The sequence below is a fragment of the Miniopterus schreibersii genome (genome assembly GCF_964146895.1).
Source record: "Miniopterus schreibersii genome assembly, chromosome: 9".
Classification (NCBI taxonomy): domain Eukaryota; kingdom Metazoa; phylum Chordata; class Mammalia; order Chiroptera; family Miniopteridae; genus Miniopterus; species Miniopterus schreibersii.
In genome coordinates, this window is record NC_138118.1 from 10,042,754 (window position 1) to 10,067,755 (window position 25,002).

Below are 25,002 nucleotides of genomic sequence, written 5' to 3' on the forward strand. Positions count from 1 at the left end.
TGTCTGTATACATGTAATCATGTTTATAGACATTGTACAGGTTGTAACACTTCAGTTAATCTACTATAAGATGCATGGCAGCTTGGATGTGGGATAACTGATGTGAGATAACTTCGAAGAGGGTATAAAAATGCAATGGGGAGCAGCCATAGAAGCAGCTGGAAAGAACCTGTGACAGGAAGGTAGTGCATGGTATGAAGTTAAAGCTATTGACCAGCCATGGGCATATGAGCTGGCACCAAAGCTGGGAAACATAGAGGAAACAAATGAGAATTAAAGGAGAAGACAATACCAAGCAGAAGCAGGAGATGAGAGCGGTAAAGTACAGAGGCAAGAATAAGAATTATGGAAATTGGAGGTGTCCTTGGGTACAATGAGAACCGGGAGTGGGAAATAGAATTGTGGATTTTTGAGTATTTCTTTGAGTTCGTTGGGCTGAAGTCCCTTTTTAAGGCATGACAGCCAGGAAGGGGGAGGTGGAAGGCGCCCTAAGCATTACCCAGCCCGGCTCTGAGAGCAGGAGTGCGCTGGTATCTCTCCATTAAACTTGTGCCAGCCATACAATCAATCAAGCTATCACCATACTTTTCATAGGTAACAGCTGCAATACGTATTTGTTTCACACATCAATAACTGTACCTGAATTTTATGTCGATTCACAAATGATGGTAGCGGTGTGCACCAGTTAACCAATCGAATTCCGTGTAGACTTCTAACGCGTGTGGATTTCTGTTGAAGCCCATCAGAGAATCCTTATACCTTCTTCTCATGAACAAAAAAATTAAATTCTCCAACATAAGCCCCTTTTAAATCACTCTTAGAGAATGATTTGGTACAAATTTTAATATGAGTAAACTACTGAGACACATGTACCTTTTCCCCCTTAAGATGAATCCCGTGCTGTTCTGAACATAGCTTTTTCCGATCCCAATTTAATGGACAGACACAATGAGCCACCAACTTTAGCTTTGAATTAACACTGGTTCTAGCACTTCGATTCTTGCCAAATTAGTCCTCATGTGAGGGCTGATTGGCTGATTGTCAGGAGGAGGAGAGGTCTTCCTGTGTCTTTCAGGTTCTCAAGTCAGCTCGCACAGTCCTTCCCCACACAGTCCTTCCCCTTCCCTTTGCTACCTGCAGTGAGGTTTTGGTTTCCTTTCTCTTCAAATGAAAGACATAAACTATGCTGGCTGCCAGGGAAATTGGAAGCTTTTATTTACATCCCAACAGTGATAAGAAAGCACTTTCTTCCCCTCGGTGCCTCTCAGGAAGCTGTGGAATCGACGCTGAGCCTCGGCTTTGGTGGGCCCTGCCTGCCCTCTAGATTTACAGGCATCCTGAGATGACTCAGTGGAGGCGACTCTAGAAACACACACACTCGCCTCTAGAAACACAAACACTTCCTATGCATATTGCTTCGGGTAATGTGTTCCTTAGAACAGAACAAAACATGCTGTTTGGAGAGCAAACTGGATTTTATAGTGGTGCTTAGAGGCAATCCCAGCCTTAACACAGCGTGAGGTGGGTGGCCAGCCGATGCCCACAGCAGCACGCTGGCCAGGGTGTGTGAGGGAAGCCGTCCTTGGCTATCGGTTACCCCACTGACAGGCATAAGGCCCAGGTATGAGAGCTCTGTGACCCTTAGGGGAGGCCTGCATGTGACTGGAACGAGGGGTGTGCGCTATCCGGTAACCACCCTTACATCCCTGCCTTCTTTTCTGTTCCATTCTTGTCGCTCCAATTCAGGCCCTCATTGCTCAATATGTGAATGATCACTGTGGACTCTCATTACTTTTTTCTTTTCTTTTAAATATATCTTTATTGATTTCAGAGAGAGGAAAGGAGAGGGAGATAGAGATAGAAATATCAATGATGAGAGAGTCATTGATCGGCTGCCTCCTGCACGTCCCTTGCTGGGGATCTAGCCCGCAACCCGGGCATGTGCCCTGGCTGGGAATCGAACCCCGATTGCCTGGATCCTAGGTCAATGCTCCATTGCTGAGCCACGCCAGCTGGGCTCATTACTTATTTTCTTTAGAATAAAAGCCACTGTCATAACCATGACCTGTAAGACCCCATATGATCTGGCCTGCCGTTATTGTCGGGCCTCATCTCCACCGAGTTTGCTCCACTCCAGCCACACTGGCCCCTTCGTCACTCCTCAAACCTCCCAAGGTCCTCATGCCTCTGGGCTTTGCACTTGCTGTTCCATTTGCCAGGAATGCTTTCCGCCCTAGATATCTTCATGGCAAACTCCCTCACTGCCTTCTGGTGTTTCCCAAAATGTATGGGAAGTGAGACCTTCCCTGGCCAACCTACCTACAGCTTCATCTTTCCTCTACTCCTGATTCAATTCCCTATTCCCCCTTCTCTCTTTAATTTTTCTCTTTAGCACTCATTTCTGTTAACATTTAGATACTGTATTTATTTATCTTATTCTTGTCTGTCCCAACAGAATGTGAACTTCATGAGATAAAAAAAAATTAAGCGTATTAGTTCATTGCCATTTCTCTGATTCCTGGAACAATGCCTGGTACTTAGTAGGTGCTCAGTATTTTTTGGTTGACTGAATTAATAAATTACTCATCTCATTTTTCTCTAATCTTTTTCCTTCTGTTTTCAGATAAGCTAGTGCTACATACTACCACCAGATTAAATTATTATTTTTAGCCACATAAGTCTCAAAAACTCTATTAGTGTCCCATTGTCTATTAGGCATTACAATTTCTATTTCTCAGCCTAGATTTGAGGACTTAGGTAATCTTTTTCCCTGTCTACTTTTTAGCCTAACTGATGCATCACTCAACCAGGACTTCTGTTTGGAAAGACTGGCCTACTTGCTGGCCACAGTTCTGTCTAGCATGTTTCTCCCCCTCCCCCTCAACTGTTATCCAAATAAATATTCCAAGGTCTAATTAGCCTATAGTCATAGGTGGAATCACATGGGTAGCAGTAACACACTTCCTGTTCTTAACTCTACCCAGTTAGGTAAAAGCTCAGCCTTCTGCAACATAGCCTTCCCATCAGATATTTCTGGAGATCCCAAAAAACACCTCATTTGTGCTCACAAAAGCAGTTGTTCAGCTATAAACATCATGAAGATTCTAACCTGATTTTCCTCTTGTTTGTAGAGGTCTTCCATCCCTCAGTCTTAGGGTGCCTCCTTACCTCTTTTTCTGGGATTACCTGTGTGAGAATGCTTATGTCCTACTGTGGGTTTTTCTTTATAATTCCAAAGCCACCAGTTCTTCAGACTGGAGCTGGATTGGGGGCTAATGTGGGCAGAAAGCCCTTCTCTGTAAGCCTCCTTTCACCTCCCTCCCTCCCTCCCTCCCTCCCTCCCTCCCTCCCTCCCTCCCTCCCTCCCTCCCTCCCTCCCTCCCAGAACATCCGTTGAGCTTCCGTAATGGTCAGGCACTTTCTTGATGTTGGATTACAGCCATATGGAAACACACAGAGGAATGTCCATCTTCTTGGAGCTCTATTGTGGGCCTCTCAGGAAGAATCTGCTGTACCATTTCTTTTGCAGACCCTGATAACACAGCTCCTCTGGCTTCTTAACAACCAGTGTTCCCACTCCTCCCGCCTATGGACACCCTCCTCGTCCCAGTCCCTCAGCTGGAGGCACACATAGAAGCTTCCACACTCACCCATAAAACCTGGTGCCCAACAACTCATGCAACTGGACACCTGTGAGTCCGGTGACTGTGCCCCTTTGGACACACCAAACCAAGTCTCGGTGCTTTTTAGGAAGCATCACTACCCACTATATAATGAGAATTTGGATCTTCTCCCTGCTGGAGTGTCCTCAGTTTTTCAAATATATGCATTTTTAAGGCCCAATTCAAGAATTGGCATTCTCTGTTGGGTCCTTTCTACTGACTCAGCCTTTGAGTTTTTACCCTCCTATAACTTTATAGCACCTATTTTCTGAGCTGTTCATTTAGCACTTAGCCATGCATTAATGACCTCCTATTAATGACCTGTCTTTCGAGTCCTTCCTTGTCTCCTCGCATGGCTTACCAGCTTCTCCCACGAAGGACAGAAGCTCCTTCCTTGTTATTTCCTGCTCAGCACTCAGCATTGCTGTACACACGCAGTGACGGTCAACATTATTTATTGAATAAATGTCCAGAATATGCTTTGGAAATGTCAGTGTTTAACAGGCCGATGCAATGACATGGAAAATCCCCTTGAGTAGGACACCTCAGACCATCCTATTTCCAGGTTATGGCACATGCAGACTGAGGCATATTGGTGTACAACTGACCGTTGCATGAGTGTTTTCGTGCGCTAGTGTACACCAGTCCCCTCCCAACCTCCTCTTGTTCCCATTCCTTGTTCTTTCAGATATTCTGAGGTGGGTCATTTAGTGTGTGTTGTATCAGTGGTGAGGGGCCATGTCAAATGGACTCAGCCCTCACCCAGCTCTTGTCTGTCCTGAGGACACATGGCACCTTGACAAAGGACAACCCACTCTCCATCATGGACTAACAGTAGTTAGGCTGAGGCCTGGGGCATTTTAGCACAGAGCAAGGTCTCCCTGTGGTAGACCCTCTGCAAAGATCACTGAGAGTCCCCTTGGAGCACAGACTCCCTGGACATGGGCACTTCTGCTCCTTGGTCTGAGATCACAAAATCCTGTTGTCACAGAGAGACTTACTGATGTAATGAGGAACCATAATAGGGGCATGCTGGAACTTCACCTTGCCACCCTTCTGGTTTGTCCGAAATGTCCTGTATTTGGCTTGGGGAAAAGAAACGGCAACCTGAGTGACAATGGAGGCTGTTCTTCAGCCCTGAAATCACATTAATGGAACTTCCAGATAATGTCATTCTTCATTTTTTCCTAATAGCAATTTACAGATTGCATCCCAGGCTCCCCAGAGAAGCAGAACTTGCCAAGTATGCCTGTCATTTCTTCTAATTGGATGTTTAAATAAATCAGAGAACTCTTGTTTTCATTTACCTTGGATTATACAGCAGCAGTGTTCTGGTTCGTGTTGCTCTAGAGACAATCCCATTGAAAGGGCACCGAGTTCCTGACACTCTAAAAGTTTAGGAACCGTTGTCTTCTCCACTTTCCTGAGCATTCCTTTCACCTCACCCTTGGAGAGAAAAAAGGCATCCTTGGCTGCCCTCCTGTCCATCATCTCTCCTCCTCCCCCCCAAGTGCCCCTGTAGACTGAGCTTTGAGTCCCATAAGGGAGCAAGAGGAGAAAATAAAATTACTCTCACCTCACTTGCTATTTCCCCTTTGCCTGATCCCCAACCTTCCCTTAGTTTTATTCCTCAACATGAGTCTTCTGATCTGGGAAAGGTAAGGGGCTGGGAAATGACTGGGGAGAGGACAGCCTGGTAGGAGCTTGAGTTCGTAAGCCTATCCCACCTGCCTCATGTGCCCCTCTTTCCCAGCTTTTCACCACCCCAGTGGTCCTTCCCATCCTTTCCCCAGAGTGCCTTCTCTAGGTCCTTCCCCGCTCCCAGTGTGGTTGGGTTCCTGCCTAAAACCCCTGGCCACCATCTTTCTATCACTGTGGCCTCATCAGAAGGGTGGGACCCATGGAAGCCGAGACTCCGTGCATTCGTTCTGGGAGCCCATGGTCTTGGAATTCTGTGTGGAGTGAGGTGCCGTGAGCCCCACACCTGGTTCTGCCAGCAGCGGGCTCTGGCCTCTGAGCGCTCCTGAGAGAGGGAAACTAAGAAAGGGTTGCATGCTGCCTCTGAGGGCTAAGTGTTTCCTCCTGTCTCTCCACTTCTGATCTTTGGCAATTAACCCTTTGTGGTTGTATTAAATTTGGACATGGGTGTCGTACTGGTCGGAATTAAGAGCTTTCAGAGAAATTATGAACTGATACATGAATGAATAGAGTTAAGATTCGTACGTTTCCTTGCTGTGGTGGCTGAGAGCAGACATACAACCGGAACGGTAAAAAAGCTTTGGTGGCTGAGAGTAGACAAACGACCACAAAGGGTTAACTCTGTCTGCAGCCGTAGGGAGCTGGTCAGCAGACAGGAGAATTTGTCCCATCTTCAGGGAGAAATAAGGTCTGGCCTATGCCTCGTTGGGAAGGGGCAAGGCCTGCCTTGTACATGCTTCTTGGGGTGAAACTTCAGACTACTAGGGATGACAGTCAACTTCAGTTACCCTAGGCAGCAAGGAGGCCCACTATTTTCACAAGTCATAGATCTGTGAATCTAGATTTCCCCTCTTTCTATCTACCAAACCACATTGACTGCCAGCAGATATTCATGGCTGCTTAGCAAACATCACATCTCTTGCTCAAACAAAATAAAAACAGCTTTCTTGGTAGTACATATGGACCAGGGTCTAGTAACCAAAGGAAGTGGGTAGGTAGAGAGGATTAGATAGTAAACTCTTTATCAGGGACAATTGCATACTTTTTACCACTGCTTGCCTCTGATCCTTTTGTTCCCACCCACAGCTGCGGTGGCCTGAGGCTGTAATAGTCCTACTCTCGTGCTAGAGGGGAGATGAAGGTTGGGGAGGGGCAGTCAGGGCTCGAAGCCAGCGCTGCCCACAGCAGGGGAAGCGTGTGGGCTGAGTCAGAACTTGAACATCTCTCTAGCAATCACCTTTAGGGCGGCTCCTCGTTCGATTATGCCCACCATCCTGAGGCACAGTGTACCACTGAGTTGTTATTATTTAAAGTAAGTGCTGGTCATGATGTGATGGGATATGATCTATATTACATCCTGGGAGGTGCCCTCTCCCATGATCACAAACTAGTGGATTTCCTTTGACAAAATCAGGAAAACCTTGGTAAGGGAACTCAAGGTACTTTACTTGACATTTAAAGCAGGGAGCCTGGTTTCCCTTTAAATTCATTGATGAGAGTGGATTAGTCAAGTTTTATAATTTTAGCTCTTAAGCATTTTTGGGTCCCAGGCCATATTTATTGTTTAAATTATGTCTTTGTGCCGGGTTCTGTAACAACTAGACCCCAATATAAAGAATAACGACCGACCTGTTGGATTAATTTTAATGACTTTTCTCGATTTATCACCTTTTGTACTGAAGGAAGGGCTGGCTTGAATGAGAGTTTTCTAAGAAAAAGTGAGTACTTTGCAGTATTTGGAATGTCTTGATTCCTGCATTTGATCTTTGTATTTAGTTTTAACCTTGAAAATAAAAATTGTAACATAACCAAGCACAGAAATTTGTATGTTTTGAGCAATTTCTTCCCAGAAGTTTGTTCTACAGTGACTCCGAATGACTTTGACCCATTGAAACACCGTCATAAGCCAGGAAGTGAGCCGTTAAGACGTCTGATTCACTGTAGGAACTAAATTCAGTTGAGGAACTAAAATCTGTGTATTTTAGTACTATGGGGAAAACCCAAGGCCTTTGCTCAGAATGTATTTGCTTAATTTTGCATATGACTATAAACTTTAATTATCTGTTTCTCAGATTATACACTGTTTAGAAAGTGCGCTTCAGGAATGTGAGGCCGACAAAAGACAGGCACAGTGACAATGAAAGTATATCTAGCCCAGCCGGGCGTGATTCAGCAGTTGAGCATCGACCTAGGATCCAGGAGATCAGGGTTCGATTCCCGGTCAGGGCACATGCCCGGTTGTGGGCTTGATCAATGACTCTCTCATCATTGATGTTTCTATCTCTCTCTCTCCCTCTCCCCTCCTCTCTCTGAAATCAATAAAAGATATATATATAAAAAAAAGAAAGTATATCTAGTCCGATAGGAGGATGGGAAAGAGAAAAATTACTGTTCTTTGTAATAAAACATCATGTTTTATTGTTTATGAAGAAAAATTTAGATTCTGGATTATTTATTTTGCCTCAAAAGGCACAGAAGTACATAATATATTTTAAAATTTAATATTATTTAAATAAAATAAGTTTTACAACTTAAAGTGCTTTACTTTGTGTATTATCATCTGTAGAACACTGCACTGGAGTTACTCCCTATGGGTGATATCAGTGATTTGTTAATACACTAATAAACAGAGAGGTAACATGGTAACCCAGTGGTTCTTAGACTCTTCTAGTCCAGATCCTGGTTCAGAATTTCTGACTAGGAATCCGATGCAGAACACAGGCGAGGAAGAGGCGTCCCGATTTCAGTGAGGGCCCATGGGTTCCTGAGCCTCCTCGGTGCCCTCCCACTGTCCTCAGTGACTATATAGAAGCCTCACCCAGTCCCTGGAGCTCCAGAGAACTTAACGCCGAGCACAGGGTCAGGCACAGAGCTAGACCAGGACAGGAGAGATTGGGAAGGGAGGAGGCTTACAGGCATCTTAAACCACAGTCCGTCCGTGGCGCCTGTTGTGCTGCCCGCAGTGTAACCTGCCAGGGGCTGGTGGCTAGCGAGTAGACGGGAGTCAGCTCCAGTTTGCTCAGGCCACCCTCTGATCAGCAACGTGACTCAGGTTCCCCATGCACTCGCCGCAGGTGCTGCTCCAGCAGCGACCCCCCCCAGGGGAGCCAGAGGAAACAGGAGAGCGGCCATCATTTGCTTACAGGCATCCAGCTCATGAAAATTTGCAAACTCGAATTTTATTACTGTTGCCGTGAGTGAGGCTGCTACTGCTGTTATTACTAGTTATTATTCTCCGACCCCCCACTTTTTTTTTTTAGTACTAGAGCCAAGACCCTTTTCAGCAGTGTAGCTTCTTTCAGTGCTCAAACCCCAGAATTATCTATGCAGAGCTGCCTTCTGGCCTGTGCTCTGGAGAGGGGCGTGAGCATGCCTGGCGTAGACTTCACATGGCACTGGCAGGAGTGAATCGGATTCCGCCCATTTCTCTCTCTCTGCAGCTTGTTTTTTATTGTTAAAGAAAACATACACCTCAAGAAGTACTTTTAGTGTGAATTTAAACTGGTACTGACTGTCAGGCCATGTTGTGTAACGCTTATAAGCATGAGCTCTGTAGTCAGACTGCCTGGCTCTTTGTCCCTAATTACGTGACCCCGGGCATATCACTTATGGTGCCTCAGTTTTCTCATCTGTCAAATGGGAGTAAGAACAGTACCTATTTCTTAGGGTTGTAAGGATTAAAAGAATTACTATTTGTGAAGTATTTATAAGAGCCCACGGCAGGTAGCAAGTACTAAGTCCATGTAAACTGCCGTTGCTGCTTTGTGACTGTTACTGTTGTTATTATTTGCTATAAAAGTTAGACTTGTCTCCTTGCTTTCCTGAAGATTCGGGGCCCAAACCCAAGTAGCTCAGTATAGATTTGTTCCTGGTATAGAAGCCGGAATTGATTGATCCCTTGAAATGCAGACTTTTGGGCAGTAGGGGAAGATGCTTGTTTTGAAATTACCCCTACTCGAAATGTTGGTTGGTCTTGCTTAAGTGCTAGAGTAAAAAAATGTAAGAAAAAAGAAAGAAAATATTGCCTACATTTTTAGGTTGTGAAAGTGTAAAGAGCCTGGTTTGTATTATATATTCAATATACAGCAGATGATATAATTATAATATCTTGAAGAGAAAACCTAGGCCACCCTAAGTCATGGGGATATGGAGCTACTTGGTGGGTCAAAGCATTGTTGATGAAGTTTGTCATAGTATTGGTTAAGATGAAAATTTAAATTGGCTTAGTAATACAAACAATTGCAATGTTTGCTTTATTTATATATATTCTTTTTACTATCAAGGGCTTCTTTAGAACAGAATGTTAATGTTTCTTCTTGTATTTTGAATTGAATGTTGCAGAAATCGGCCCTCCGGAGGAAGTGCGCGGTCTGTAAAATTGTCGTCCACACCGCCTGCATCGAACAGCTAGAAAAGGTGAGACAGCGCCACCTGCTGCACATTTTTCTACCTTGCAAGTGTTTGGACCTCCAAGACCGGGTGTCAATTTCTATTTCCAACTTTTTGGAAACAACGCCCTTTTAAGAAACTGGAAGTCCAACATCATTACCAGATTGTCAGTGGAAAGACAGTGCTTCAGGTTCATTCACTCTGTTGTTTGCTGGTCTAATTTGATCTCATTTTATGCTGACTCCTGGGAGAAGGAATATAAGGTTAGAGAGAGAAGCCTGGTATGCCCTGATCTTCACAACAGCAAAGCACTGCTATTCACCCATAGATTTTCCTACCAGATGTTTTCTCTTAAGGAAAAAAAATTATAAGCTCTTCAGAATTGTTGTTTAGAGACTTCTGACCATTGTGAGTTTAATTCTCAAAGGGGCTGCAAGGGAGAGAGAGGCAGGCCAGAGGGCAGCTCTGAGCTCCTTTCTTTGTGATGTTCCTGCTCTCACAGCATTAACGCGTGGATGGGGCTGGAAGTGACATTCACTGGTGTCTTTCCTCCAGAATCAGTGGCGTCTGTGTAGTCCGTGCATCTGTCATCTGGAGGGAGGGGACGGCTCTAATAGAGAACTGCCTGCTGCCCTCCCTCTCTCGTGCCCCCTGCTCCATTTCCACGTGTGAGCCTCTGTGCATTGTCAGCCATGGGTAATGTGTTGAATTATTTTAGTCTGCTGCTGCGACATCCATTGACTTTTACGGGCACATTACCAGTTGTTGTCAGCTGATCCTTTGTGGGAATGACTACTGAATATTTCATCTCATGTCCCAACCCCATTTACCCCCTCCTTCATTTCTACATTCCTTTCACCTTACCATGTAGCTAAAGAAAATGTAAATGACCAGGAGACCTCCCTGTCTCAAAGAAAGGCAGCGCTGAATACTTAAATAAATAATAATCTTTTTCCTGTGTGTGAATCATCATCATATTCAAAATTTCCAAAGTTTGTATTTTCCTACTTTTAAAATCTGAAGCACAGATGAGTGATTTCAGCTTTGTATTGTAAGCCCCGCTCTTTTTTTGAAAAAAAATTTAAGGAATATCATACTATAAAGTGCACTGATATTTAGATTATAGCACGATTATGTAACCACCACCTAGCTATGTAAATACCACATAGATTTACATATTACTTATATAAACATGTAAATATGAATAATGATTTCCATGCGACTTACATAAATATGTAAATATTGCACAGTGGCTGATTTCCTCTGACTCTTTATTGTCTCAGTTTCTCAAATTTACGGTGTAAGAGCATTATTGTTTAAAGGTACGTTGGCTCCATCGATGAGGTTGAAGAGACGTGGCTGGAGGTATAGAATCATTTGAGATTTCTGTAGATTATCTAAGGTGACGATTTCAAAAGGCTAAGACTAGTGTTAAACTTCGTCATTCTTTGGGGGTTTTGTTTTGTAGGCTCAATATCTGTCACTGTTGGTTTATTCAGGTAACTCATTCCAGTCTGACGCTTATCCCTAATTTAATACACTTCTCTTTTTAAATGACAGATTAATTTCAGATGTAAACCAACATTTCGAGAAGGGGGCTCAAGGTCGCCAAGAGAAGTGAGTATTTCAGAGCTCTATGTCAAATACCAGCTTCAGTTTCCCACTGGCTCATTGGATTTCACCAGGGATGTTCACCAGGGATTAAAGTATAAAGTGTCTCCCCTTCATTTCACATCAGCTTTTTATTGACTGAATCAACAGATTCAGTCAATAAAATTCCCAGCTCTCTTCCGAGTGTATATACTGACTGCCCTTAATCCTTCTCGCAGCGTGTACGGGAGCTGAGGTCTTACTGAATCGACCTGAGAGTAGGGGAGGGTGCAGTGGTAGAATTGAAGAGATGAGAAAGCAATGGCATTTTATTGTCTTTAGGTCTGTTTTAATTCGATCTTTCCATTTTGAGTGGGTAGAAGCTGTTCCGGGGCAGCATAGTTACTGAGAATCCCTACAAAGACTGGAGTCAGACTGTCTAGTTCCTAAATCGGTCATTTCGAGCATCTCACCTAATCTTTCTAAATCTCAATGTTTTTGTCTGTTAAGTGAGTAAGTAGAGCTATTTTAGTAATCCAGTAGATATGTAGATAGGTGATGATAGATGATAGATGATAGATAGATAGATAGATAGATAGATAGATAGATAGATAGATAGATAGATAGATACAGATATAACTACATCCAGGGCGCAGTCCCTGACCTGACCATCTGGCAGTGGAGACACACAGTTAAATAGGAAATTAAAGAGAAGAGCAGTGCTGCGTGTTAGTGGTAAGCAGAGATGAGGGCAGGATGGGAGCCGTGCTCAGCTATGTTTGTTCAGTTTTTATTTAGGGGCAATGGAGCAGTGTGTGCAGTTAGAGGAGACAAGAGTGTTGCTACAGGTAGTCAGCCCTCCTGTGTGATCCGGGATCCTGTAGCTCCAGGCCCGAATTGCACTTCCCCTCGGCAAAACCAGCCTGCAGTGAACAGAACCCATCTCCTTAGAGTATCGATTAGCCTGCCTAGCTGTTAGCATCTCAGGAAGTGTGGTAAATATAATTTTTGGAAAGTAAACTTTTCCCATCCCACTGAGATTACTTTTAGTTCCACCTATATATTGACCCCCTTGGAAACCTCCCTGGCTGATGCACTTCTCAAACTAGCTCTGTGCAGTGACAAAGAGGAGAGAGAGGTCACAGAAAGGGCTTCCTGGAAGAGGTGGCAGCTAAACTGAGACTCAAAGGAGTTACCTAAGCGAAGGTGGGCTAGTTAGGAGGTGAGCGAGGGCCTCCTGGACAGAAAGGATGTATCCGCACAAGTGCGTGAGAGGGAGCATAAGGAGTGAGGCGGAGATCGCGGAGACGAGCAGGGCCTGGACTCCGGAGGCTCTTGTAAGCCAGGCTACTTGTTGAGTGTTTTGTCACCGCAGTGTTTGGGGGAGGGAGGCGTTAAACTATTTTAAGCACAATGTACATTTTTCTGGCTTCAGTGTGGAGGGGATCCCATGGAGTTCAAGAGTAGCAATATTGGAGGCATGGAGAAAATTTAGTGAGCTATTTTAGTCATCCAGGCAAGAAATAATGGGGATCTGAACTAAGAGTATAACTGGAATTTTAAAAGCAGGTAGATAACGAATTTGGAGGAAAATAAATTGACAGGATGTAGTAAATGGTTGGATTTTGGACATCAAAGACGAGGCTTGTGTTCTGGAAAACACTACAATTAGATTTTGGAAAATGAGTTGATTTGAGGATGGGGTGGGTACGTGACAAGGTTGGTTGTAGACCTCTCAGTTTGAGGCGTCCGTAAGGCCCCCAGCTGGAGATGCCCAGTCCAAAGCCACGTAGGAAGTGAGTGTGATGTCTTCTGATCTGGTCTTCAATCTATCCATTCAACTGAAACTGCTTTTTTAATGTTGCCAGCATCTCCTGGGTGCCAAATCCACTAGATATTTTTCTGTGTTTTTGTCATTCAGTCTTTCAAATGTATTCAAAATTCTCAAACCTTCCATTCTTTCTAAAAGGCTCTCCCGCCTTGACATCTTTCCTAATTGTCCTCTGTTTCGCTGGGTGGCCCTTCACACTTCCTGTCACTGCTCAGCCCCCTGGTTTCTGAGCATTCCTTGGCACTTGGGTTGGTACTTGGCCATGCTTTCTCTCCGCCCACTCCTGTTGGAAGAGCTCATCCAGTCTCAGGACTTTAAGTGTCATGCCTGAGCTGACAGTTCCTGGCTTCGAATGTCTGCTCGACACTTCTTGGTGTTCCCTTTGACATGCCCACTGAACATATCACAGTCATCTCAAATATAATGTGTGAAAAGCTAAGCTCGCTGCCATCATCTTAAAAACGATTTTTCTTCAATTCTTTTATGCCTCCAAAAATGAGATGGCTATTGATCCAGCTCTTCAGTAGGGACAACTGCTCATACTGATTTCTTCTTTCATGGACTCACCACATCTAATTTATTTGCCAGCTCTATCAATTTTATTTATGAAATATATTTCAAACAATCTCTTTCCCTCCATTTCTGTTGCCAGTGCCTTAGACTCAGGCACCGTGATAGCTCACTTTTGACCACGGCAATCGCTTCTCCGTAATTCCTTAATTTTCTCCTTCCATCTACCATGATTTAAGGGAGCGATTATTTAAAAGGAAAATTGGATTACACCATTTCCAGCTTAAAATCCTCCAATGGTTTTCATAGCACCTTGAGCAAAACCAAACCCCTTGTCTTGGTATGAAAAATCCTGCACGGTCTGGCCTCAGCCTCTCTTTCCACGCACACTCATCTCTACACGGGCTTCCTCTCAGTTCTGAGGCACACATCAAGCTGTCCCCACCTTCAGACACGTGTTTATGCCATTGCTGTACTGGAAATCTTTGCATGGCCAGCTGTCTTATAGTTAGGCCTCAGCTCCGATATCGTCTCCTTAGAGGTCTTCCTTAATGAGCACCTCCGTAGAGGTCGCACACTGCTCTTTATCAGGGCACCTTGTTCTGCCCCATTCAGAGCACTTTGTCTCTCACAAGGATTTATATGTATTACTTGTTTGCTTGTTAACTGTCATCTTTCTGTAGTATAAGCTTTGGAAGGTCACTCGTGGACTGTGTCCCAAACTCACCATGCCAGGACACGGAGGGTGTGGTCAACGAGTATCTGTTGACTGAATGCATTTAGAAAGGTATCCATTTCTCCCCAGAATGTTCACAAACTCTTGGTCGAAGAGGACAATGTGAAGATGAAACTTATGGGACACTATGACCCATTTGAGGTTCTTAATTAAGAGACTTTAGGTAGTTTACTGAATGTAAATGAAAGAACAGCCACTTCAGAATTTGTCTGACCTGGGTTCAAATGACACCTCTGAATCTTTTGCCCTCTGTGGTGTCTCCAGAGCTGGGATCCAGAGCAGGGACCCAGAGCAGGGACCCAGAGCAGTGACCCAGAGCAGGGACCCAGAGCAGGGATCCAGAGCAGGGACCCAGAGCAGGGATCCAGAGCAGGGATTGATAATCACCGTACCCTGCCCTTATGGAGTATATGACGTGGAAATTTTTTCATGGACTTTGGTTGGACACCTCTAAGTGGAATTTTTATGAACCTCAGTTTTTCTAGACATAAACTTTATGGAGTGGGTTATAATTTTAAGATCTTTTCAAGGGCTCTGTGAATAATATTAGTAATTGAACTGTCTGTTTGAAAATAACTGAGCAATTATGTTATGCATTTCTGCTAACAATATTGAATATAAACCCTGAAATATTGTGTCACTGAGATTTTAACACCCATAAGTAATAGCCCTTTCTTTACCCAGTATTTAAAGACAGTATATGAATAATTCAGAGATTATTGATGAACAATAAAAAGAGGTTATAGTGTCTGAAGTCTTACTTTGCTGTCTTCCTAACATTGTATCAACACTCATATTTGCAGTGGAAGGGTTCTGCATCTAATTTCAGTTCAGTAATTTAGAAGCTATAAATAATTGTCAAAAAGGAATAGCGTGAAAATTAAAATTCTTGGGAAATAAGGAATAGAAAACAGCAGTGATTCTGTAGAATATTTTTTCTAAGTGATAAAGGCAAATGGTGATCCTTCAAAGTAGTAATTACATGATTTAATTGCCAAAGAAATGAGGTTAAGAATTCCATTCAATTAAAAGCATATTTACTGGATGTTTACTTTGTTCAAACTATGTTTAATTGGTGGTAGGATAATTTTATATTAGGTCTAAGAGAACCTCTGACTAGAAGCATGTTGACATCTCAAATTATAGAGCTACAGATTGGGGGCAGTTATTTAGTTTCTTCTTTCATATATATAGTGTGTTACATAATATATTTAGTATAGTAACTGGTAGGATCTCTTCCAGTGCTTTTGTTTAAGTTACTTTATCTTACTGTGTCTTAGTTATTTATAGTTTCCTACCTACTTCCTAGGAAGGATGATATTAAAAATATTTAATAAGTTGCAGTTATATATTAATATTTAAAGAATTTAAAATGTTCTCTTTTATTCCCTAAGTAAGCTAAACTACGTGGTATTATATATCTGCTTAACAAACAACATACATATTGCCACACAGATAAGTCAGTCATATAATTTCCAAATAATTGTTGATTTATGGAAATAATTGGTCTAATATTTTGATTAGAGCTGTCACCAGCTCAGTGTTCCCATGAGTTAGCCATGATTTCAGATGAGTGATTGTCAAATTCTTCCAGTGTTTTCTTCCTTCAGTTGATAGTCATTAGGTGATTTCTAATCTCAACAAGGAGAGAATTTCTCTTACCATCAATGATATTGTTCACTCTCCCTAGTTTCTGCTGAACTAACAGCAATTATGATACAATTCTGTATCCCTTATAATAGAATCTCTGACATTTTAATGTATTCAGCTTTTCCACTACTGACTGTCGTCCAAGTCATTTACTGAAGGAGCTTGAACCCGATCTTTGGGAGCAGAGGACAGGCACAGTGACACTGCTTCAGCACGGGCTCTGGGCCAGCCCGCCCGGGACTGACGCCTGGCCCTGGCCCTGGCCCTTACGTGCTAGGTGACTACTCTGCCCTGGTTTCCTCATCTCTGGGGTCAGGATGGTCATGATAACCCGGGCGAGACTCTCCGGGCACGTGCCCTGCAATAATGTGCATTAGGATGTAGTGCAGTTGGCAGTTGGCCCTGGTCTCCCCAGCCGTTACCCTTCCGCGGGCAGTGGCTACCGTTCTCGCCCGAGTAGGGGGAGGCCCGAGAGGCCTGCTGTGAAGCAGGGGTGGCACGTTCGGTCCTGTCGTCCCCAAGAGCGTGTTTGCACGAACCGATGCTGTGGACGCTGATAACTGGACCAGTTCCTGGGCTTGCTGCCACCGTCCCGACAGTGATGGGACCCAGAGCTGTCCATAGTGACGTTTAAGCTTCCACGGACAACCACACTGGGCACAGCCCAGACTTCTGAGTTTGCTCTGACCCAGTGGCATTGCTCAGGCAGCATGATTTGTTTTCAGAAGAGAGCTCATTGGGATTGAAGCCTGGAGACCTGCTGTGCAAAATATTAACATTTTAGTTGCTTAATAATCAGGAATTAGAAATGGTCTGCAGTGTTGGGGGTGGGGTGGGGTGCTCTGGCAGTGAGGAGGAGCTGGGGGCTGCTAGGGGCACTAAATTGCAGCGTACCCACCAATATAGACACGTTTCAGCGTTTTAACAGCTCGTAGGATCTCACTGGCACATACCGGCTCAACAACACCTCTGCTGAATTCATGAAAATGAAAAGAATTATCATGTGAAATATTTTTAAAAAGTACTTGGCACACAGTTCTCAACAAATGCTAGCTATTATTATTAGCTTCTTTCTGAGAATATATTTATATATGAATTATGTTTGTGTTTTATTAAACTGCAGCTGTGGGAAAAGCAAGACAAAAATGAGACTAATTAGTGGGACCATTATACGTCTTTGCTGCTTATTATAGTTAAAAGGCCATTACTCCTCCAGGTTCTTTGTTTAGTTTTAATTTAAATTGATTTGACATTACATAGAGAAACAGAGGTGGCATTTTGGAACTGATAATGTTAATGCTTTTTAGGGGTGGTGTTGTCACTCTGAATTTTATGCCTCGGTATAACTTATTTTTCCTCAACACTGATCTATTTTCTGGGTTCCTCTGTGCTTAGAACAGAGCTTGGCAGACAGTAGGTACTTAGCGTTTGCTGAATGACCGAATCTACATTAAAAGGCCTTTTAAAGGGAAAGCGTAGACTGTGGTCTGACAATCAATAGACACACTAATCTCAGGCAGAGTATGTTTTCCCAGAAAAGGGCAGGAGAAAAAAAACATACGCAAGTATTTTAGGTGTATTGGCCTAAGGGGAATGAATTATGTAAGTTCTTAGGGTTCACATGCACCATTAATTAGGCCTGAGGACAACTTTCTTACGCTGTATCCTAAAGAGCAATGCGGATGGGCGCTCCTTGACCCCGCTGCCCCAGAAGCGATCATCTATTTGGGAGGCAAGGGACTTTCTCTGTCTTCTGCAGCCCAAGACAAGAATAGACCTTGAAAGCTGATCTAGTTCAGAGTCCCAAGGACAGTTTAACTCAATGTCATTGCAAAAACTCACGGCGTGCCCTCACCTCTTGTCCTTGTCATCTCTTCCCTTCAGCTCTTCTCTTCCTTCGCTTTCACGAGTAACAGATTCCCACCATCTATGTCCTGAATCAGGAGCTCTGCCCGAGAATTTAATTTTTTAAAGTGCTTTCTAGCTCAGATGTTTAGTGTGGTGCCTGCCTGGCATATAAAGAAAGATTAACTGCATCTTTGTTAAAAAATACTGGGTATTGCTGTTTTTCCTGGTCTCCTTCACCTTTTCCCTCCTCTGAGGATACTTATTTGGCCTCAGTTGCCTCCCAGCCCAAGGTCCTGTGGCATGCTCACCGCTCCGCACAGGGTTTTACTAGGGGGAAGCAGAGTGACAGCCACCCAGTGTGGCCGTTTGTCAGCAGGAAGATGTGAGGAGGGACATGACGAGTGGCTGGGGCGGAGAGCTAGCTTCATTTTTCTAAGTGGATTCATGTTTGTTAGGCCTATCACACAGACACATACTTGTTTTTGTGTTAATGCGGTCTTAGAGGATGGTTTAGGGAAACCTGAATTCTTAAAACAAAAAAAACAACTGATATTGGGTTTTGCAAATTTAAATAGATTCATTGTATTTTGTTTTTCCACAGAATTTTGTGCGTCATCACTGGGTGCACAGGCGTCGGCAGGAGGGAAAATGTAAGCAGTGTGGTAAGGTAAGGGGCCCAGTACCCACGGCCACCGCAGGAGGCTGCTCAGGCCTTCGCCAGCACCCGAGGTAGATGAGTTCCGTCACCCGAATCCAGTGCTCCGTGTGTCCCTTCCTCTCCAAAAGGCCTTGTTTCTCCAAGTCCCCTTACCTTAGGAGGCCTTTGAGTTCTAGAAATCACTGCAAGAGGCAGAGGTCTTAATGCAAAGAATTAGTACATTTTAAGAGAAATAGGTGTACTTTTGTGGTGAATTTCATTGTTGATAGTTTCAGAAACACTTCCTATTTGGTTAAAACCCCCTTCTGAGGACTGCCAGCCCGCCATACTTCTTTGATCAGCAACAGAAAATCAATGGGGTGTTGAATAACAGTGCTTTTGTTGATATATTATTGTGGTTGAGCAGAAGCACAGCACGGAAGCAAGAAATGTGTTGATTCCCTTAGGATATTATCCAGTTCCTGGAAACAGATGGCCTTCTCATATGTGTTGTTTACGTCTACTGTCTCTCTTCGTATGACTGGCGTGCTGTGGAACTCCATGGTTTCTACATGTTATTGACCCCAACAGATTTGGGTTATGGGTTTTTTTTTCCTTCAATGTACAAAAATCCATTTTAGGAATAAAAGGCCCATCTGGGAAGGTTAAACTTGTGGTGAATCACACTACAAAGATTTTTCCCCCCCAAATGACATCAGTAATAAGCTGGACTCAGTAAAAGGGATTTTGATTTAGTAGAGAGCAATATAATTTGGGAGAATATATTCCTCACCAATGAACAATTCCCAACTTGTTTCTTTTAAAAAATATATTTTGATTTCAGAGAGAGGAAGGGAGAGGGAGAGAGAGAGAGAAACATCAATGATGAGAACTGGCTGCCTCCTGCACGGCCCCGCTGGGATCGAGCCCTCAACCCGGGCATGTGCCCTGACCGGGAATCGAACCGCCATCTCCTGGATCCTAGGTTGATGCTCAGCCTCTGAGCCACGCTGGCCGGGCCCCAGGTTGTTTCTTTATGCTTTGGGTCAAGCTCTGTGGCTTGCTGACTAGTTTGGCATTTTTGGCAATAGAGGGATATAGGCCACAGCCGGCTGCCTGAGGCAGAGGTGTTTAGGAGACTTGGAAAGAGCTTCATTAGTGGTGCTGTTTGCACAGGGCCTTGAAAGAAAACCTTATGCTGTGGCCATTGGTTACCATGCTCCTCTTTGGAAGGCCACACAGACCTTTCCCCCAAGGCGATGGGCCTCTGTTATAACTAGTAGTATCTTCTCCAGTTTAACCCAGTGACTCCCAGTGGACAGATGAAGTAGTTTGAAAGGTGAAGGAGGTAAAAAGAAGAGGAAGCAGGGCGTAGACTGATTCTTACCAGCTTTTTACACGGCTCAGAAAAGGAGGCCAGCCCTCCACTCTTGTGAACGTCCTTCCTGGGGTCCATCTGCCCCTTTCCTCTCTGGTGTGGCCTTGGGGCTTGTGGGTTCACTCTTACTTAGTGGATTGTAGACTATCTACAACTTTCCTTCAAAAATTGTGTGTGTGTGTATGGGTGTGTGTGTGTGTATGGGTGTGTGGGTGGGTGTGTAAGAAAAAACAGAAGGCACAGCCAGTTTTGAGATAGGAGACGTGAAGGGTAGGAAGGATCTGGGTGAAGAGGGTCTTCACTTTGGAGAAATACCTCCTCTGGACAGCCTAGCCACTGGCACCACCTCAACAAATTTCAGGCTGTAACAGAGGTGGAGGAATTTCATTAAAAGAAAATCAATAAACATATTTTATGACGAGCATTCCTAGTGTCATGTTATACTCCCTTTTCTGGCTTTGTCTTCTGTTGGCACCGTCACCTGAATGAGAACGGGGCTCCCCGGGCCCCTGAGTTGCTGTGACCATGTCTCCTTTCCTGCCCAGTGCTCTCAAGTGGCCCTCTTGGAGTGTGCCCAGTTGTCCCTGGGGAAGTCAGTGATCCCAACTCCTCATATCATGTCCCCTTAATCTAGTACTATTACATTCATCTCCTGTGTGTATAACCCAGAGACTAGAGCAGTCACGGCAGGGGACTGTCTTAGACCTGCATCTCCTTGGTGCATAATGAATAACCCTTCTTTGGATCCCGGCTTCTAGCCTGGACTAGAGGGAAGGTAGTAACTCTATTTCCATTTACAGGTGAAGTGATTGAAAATTTATTTCAAACTTTGGTGCTATGTATAATTTTTATTGGTAGAATTGTACATTCTTACATATCCAGAGATTTAAAAAACATTTCCCATACATAGACACACACACACACACACACACTCTCACACTCCATATACATATTATTCCATAATTTTCCTATTGGGATGGGGTGAAACATAATCATCTTACTTAGCAAAACTTTTTTCCAGCTGGTGGTTTGCAAGCTTTTGGGGTCATTAGGGACTGTGTATGGTTAAAGAACATTTGGGGTTTCAATTTCTACTTTTAAAATCAGCAATAAAGTAAATATTTCAACCGTTTTTTCTCTTGAGCTTGAATATGTGTTTGGCTGCATGCGTAAGGCATTTAATGGATATCCAATGAGAGAGCTCATGATTCCATTGCTCAGTTGCTTTAACACTTGCTGAATATCACAGGCTGCCATGTTTATGACCATTACATAGTTTTACTTTATTTTCATTCCTAGCCCTATACTATGTCAGAGTCAGGGTCAGGGCAGAAAAGAGGTGGTACACGCACACTCAGATTATGTAGTTTGACGAGTGTTTAATAAAGAGGATATTTAAAATGTGTGAGCAGAGTGTAGACACCCCCAAAGGCCCGATGAAGAACTCTGAGGCCAGAACAGCAGGGAGCCATGGGCACGTGAAGTCTGAAGCTGTGAGGAGAGGGAGAGAGCGCTTTCACAGGGCTTGTGACACTTACCCAGCCTGAGGTGACCTGCCAGCCGGGAGTAAATATCCCAGCTCCAGTTCCCTTCGCGCTCTCGTGGTCATATCCAGCAGAAACCAGATCACAAGGGACACTGTTGAGGCGATCCATAAAAGTCACTTTTAGAACAGGACATGGGACAGAGGAAGGTGGAGAGTGGACCTGGAGGGGCAGTGGGACTGATCTAGCATGAGTTGCTTAATGTAAAGCTGGGTTGAATGAACTGGGAGAGGCAGGATGCACGGTCATTCTGCAAATGTACCTCTTAGCGATCTTCACCAAATCTCACCAGATTGGACATTCATTCAATCAAATTTTTTCAACACTGAGTTGCTCTTAGTCATTTAAAAATCAATAGGCAAAGGAAAAACATTGGCACGATTATAGCTAATTTGGCCTTTTACCTTTGAAGGAACCAAGCATCTAAACCCAGCACTGTGATAACTGTAGGAATATGCTTGTAAACCGCTATTTGTAACCTTATCTTTTATTTCCTCATTTGGAAACATATGTAAAAGTTCTAAAAATGAATGAGCTGACTTTTTGAAGGTTAAACAGTAAATCTTGAAAGCAGTGTTTAAAGCAACAGCACACAGTTAAACTTTGGTCTACATGTTTGATGCCCTCCAGTGTCCTGACCAGGCATGCGACATCGTTATGAATTACTTGTCCATAAATCATACATACTTTCATATGTAATTAAGTAAATTAAACAGCATGTAGCATTAATTAAATGGGAAAATGCCAAAGCTATTCTCGTAATGAATGTTGTTGGAAACTAATTAAGAATGAACTTATAGTGCAGTATTCAAAATACACACCATGTCAAGGAGGTATACTTAATAGCATTTTTGTAATGCGAAAGTGGCAGAATGATTAAAAACGTTTTCCATGGGGGTGCGGTTGAGATATGACTAGTGAAAGGAATTACAGAGTCTAAAAATCATGAAGAATACTGACCTGGGGCTTTGGGCGGGGGGTGTTTTGTTATCAATTTAAAGCACCTGCTCTACTGATTTGAAAATGTGTGTGGCCTGGAGGTCAGCTTCCAGGAGGTTAGGGACAAGGAATGGAAGTTCAAAGGTGAGGGTCCAGGCACGTTTAATTATTTGCCTGTCTGTGTTTATCCATATAAAACAGAGGAATCTTCTGCCATTAGCCTCAGGAAAATCACTGAGGGTGTAAAGAGGGTAATGGAACTAAGACAAGGAAATCAAGCCTCTCTGTGGAGCCCCTGCCCACATAGCTGCTGGAAGCCTGGCTTTCCTTTCTGTCCTTGGCTGAGAGTCAGGACAGGGGACAAGGGCAACCGCCATTCTACTCTGTTTCTGTGAGTTTGACTATTTTAGATTCCTCATGTAATGTTTTCCCTGTGTCCGGTTTATTTCACGTAGCATGAGGTCCTACAGATTCATCTGAGGAAGGGAGATGGGGGAGGTATTTGTCGAAGGGTACAGAGTTTCAGTTAGGCGAGGTGATGGATCCTAGAGATGTACCGTACAAAGTAATGCCTGTAGTTAACAGTACTGTACTGTGTACCTAAAATTTTGCTAACAGGGTATGTTAAGTGTTCTTATCACAAAAAATAATAAAGTGGGAGGAGAGTTGGAGGTGATGGCACAGATTGCGGTGATGGTTTCACAGGTATATACTTATCTCCAAACGCATCCAGTTGTTCATATGAAACATGTACAACTTTTTGTATGTCATTCACACAGTATGATGGTCACTGGAGGGAAAGGAGGAGGGTCGGGGAGGGGGAAGAGGGGAAAGGGGTCAAATATATGGTGAGGGAAGGAGACTAGACAGTGCTGAGCACACAATGCAATATACAGATATTGTATTTTAGAATTGTATACCTGTAATGTTATTAACTGATGCTGCCCCAATAAACATAATTTAAAAATTTTAAAAAGGGACAAGGGGCTGCAGGCTCAGAACCAGTGTTCTTACTGCCGTCCCCAAGTGGTTAAATCACACAATTTTCACCTATAGAGCCATTTACTATGGCCATTGCTTCCCTGGCCTTGGGCATGGTCAGAGTCCCAGTAGTGACAGCTAATGGGGTACTTTGGTCACTTCTTTGTTCAGAAGTGCCAGGGTACTTGGATTGTGCAGAGGGAGGAGTTGACCTGCAGTGTGGTCACAACATAGGCCTCAGCCAATCCCATAAGGAAAGGAGTTTGCATTGCCCCCCCAGAGTTGCCCGGCATTGACTGCATGTGGCTGTCCTTGGCCGAGGTGATGCGCTAGGCTTTGGGCAGTTCCCAAAGATGGAACGGAGTCTCCTTGGAGAGCCATCATCCTCCAACACGCCTGTTAACTGGGGGAGTGTGATAAGTGCCTCAGGCCTAAAGCAGGTCACCTGGGTGGAGCATCACAGCATCCAGAATAGTTCGTCTCTGTCCCTTGTGGTCCTCAGCATCACTTGTTTCACATGATACTTTCTTAGTGCAGCTCCTCCAGAATTCTGGTTGGCCTTATTTCCTGGGGAAACATAAGAGGAAGGTTAGTGGGGTGAACTGTAGCCCTCTGTGTGGCAGCTGGTCTTAAATCTGCAACTGATCATCATTTCCTTCCTCAGCCACCCATCTGTATTCATCTCAACTAACCCCTCTGGTCTAGGTGACTGTCTTAGTCTGTTTGGGCTGCAATTACAGAATACCGTAACACTGGGTGGCTTAAAAACAGCAGAAATTTATTTCCTACAGTCTGGAGGCTGGGAATCCAAGTTCAGGATGCCTGCAGAATTGGTGTTTGGTGAGAGCCTGCTTCTTATTTGTAGATAGTGATCTTCTCTTGGTGTCCTCACTGGGCAGAAGGGGAAGGGAGCTCTACGAGTTTCTTTTATAAGGGCACTAATCCCATTCACGAGGGCTCCACCCTCATGACCTAATCACCTCCTAAAGGTCCCATTTCCAAATTGGAGATTAGGTTTCAACATTTGAACAATGAGGGGACACAAACATTCAGTCTCTAGCAGTGGCCTACCTAGTGAGTTAACAAAGACTCTCACCTTAGAGCAGTCTGATCTGAGCTTCGCTACTATAATTGTCCATTTATCACCAAAATTTTCCAAAGAATTAGAAAGGATGCCCCAGTGGATAATTGTGGCCAGATATATTCTTCCTGCCTCCGCTGTCAAATAACAACTCTACCTCTGCCTATGATTGGGACTAAGATGGTGACTTGCCAAGTGGTGACTCCTCCCGTGCTTGCAAGTCTCTTCACACAAAGATCCCAAAGTAACTGGGTACAGTGGTAGTTCAAGTTGCAAGGGCCTCTTGTTCTGTCCATGGTGGAGATGTTTCTTATGTGAGATTCAGACCCTCAGAGCCCAGATTTGTGGAGATAGGAAGCACAAACTAACCCCAAGTGGGCCAGTGGAAGTGGTAGTATGCCGGGCCACTCCTACACCCGCCGTTTGGTTGTTGCATCCATGTATTTCACCGTGGAAACAGCCCCATTCAGTGATCATGGATTTAGTGAGTATACTGAACCTGGATGACGGTGCTCACGGGGTATCCTC

General features: G+C 44.0%; 1 protein-coding gene across 1 annotated transcript in view; it reads left to right on the top strand.

Annotated features, from left to right (window-relative positions):
* Window positions 1-25,002, top strand: part of DGKI (diacylglycerol kinase iota) — a 243,334-nt gene that overhangs the window by 20,121 nt on the left and 198,211 nt on the right. The window contains exons 3-5 of the mRNA XM_081147568.1: window positions 9,702-9,776; window positions 11,310-11,366; window positions 18,516-18,581. The gene's annotated coding sequence lies outside the window, so the exon portion shown is untranslated. The remainder of the gene's footprint in view (window positions 1-9,701; window positions 9,777-11,309; window positions 11,367-18,515; window positions 18,582-25,002) is intronic.